Here is a 1,272-nt window from a genome sequence, read left to right as displayed (position 1 = left end):
TTACTCGGTCACGAAAAGGATAAAGTTCTGATGCCTGCTAGGACGTGAATGGACCTGGAAGGCACTGTTCACGGGGGACACGGGGATGGGGAGCGACCGCTCAACATGATGGGGTTCCTTCTTAGCTGCTGAAAACATTCTCAATTAGATTGTGGCGAGGGTTGCACACCTCCATGAAGATCCCGTAATTATTGAACTATATACTTTAAAGGGACGAATGTTATATTGAAGTAGATCTCAAAAGAGCTCTAAAAAAAAAAAAAGCATTTTTCTTTTAGAAACGTTAGAGGAAACGTCAACACTGTGTACTGGATGGTATTTGGGAGTTGTTGACTCTGTCGGGAACGGTAATGGTATGAAGGGAAGAGTTTTACAAGTCCTCATCTGCTGTAGATGGAAAATGCTTTTTCAGGGAAATCGCGAGGTCCAGATCCCCAACCTGTGCACGAATGCTTCCTTCTCTGACTCCCTGGGGGCAACCGGGGAACAGAATACCTCGAGGAGGAGTCACCCCCACCCATGGCTAAGTACAAGCCAAACCCACAGAAAATAGTAAACTGTTCAGGTTGCTCATGGGTGAGGGATGCACACAAGAGGAGAAATACTATCACTTAAATGGGGTCACTAACTGCGAGCTAGCAGGTGGGTGGTCCGTGCGGAGGCCTCCGGTGCATCCACACAAGGGCAGGGGGGTGGGGAGAACCCCACATCTGCAGAACTGAGCACACCTGCAAATGTGGCTGTGCGTCTTCTTCCACCCTTCGGACTCTCCTCAGTGGAGTTGAGCCTTACCTGCCGGAGGAAAACTGGGCTGGGAGAGACAAGGGAGCATCACAGGTTTGAAAGCCTTCTGGGAAGGAGTGAGATTCAGATTGGCAATTGTGCCACATTTATCCAAGGACCGCATTTGACTTTACGATTCAGCAATTATTTTTTTAAATGTTTACTTATTTTTGAGAGAGACAGGGAGAGCGTGAGCGAGGGGCAGAGACAGAGAATCCCAAGCAGGCTCCACGTTGTCAGCACAGAGCCCGACACGGGGCTCGAACCCGCGAACCAGAAGATCACAACCTGAGCCGAAACCAAGAGTCAGACGCATAACTGACTGAGCCATCCAGGCACTCCTAAGATTCAGCCATCACTGATTGTGTGCAGGAGAGAGAGAGCACATACACAAAGTTCTCCAAAACATACCAAACAAACAAAGCTCTTATTTAAAGAAGTCTTCCTGTTCCAACTCTTAATAAATAAGAAGACTGGAACTCTAGCTCA

The sequence above is a fragment of the Panthera uncia genome, chromosome E1, assembly GCF_023721935.1.
Source record: "Panthera uncia isolate 11264 chromosome E1, Puncia_PCG_1.0, whole genome shotgun sequence".
Taxonomy (NCBI): domain Eukaryota; kingdom Metazoa; phylum Chordata; class Mammalia; order Carnivora; family Felidae; genus Panthera; species Panthera uncia.
The sequence above is the reverse complement of the archived record's forward strand: the minus strand, read 5'-3'. Positions refer to the sequence as shown.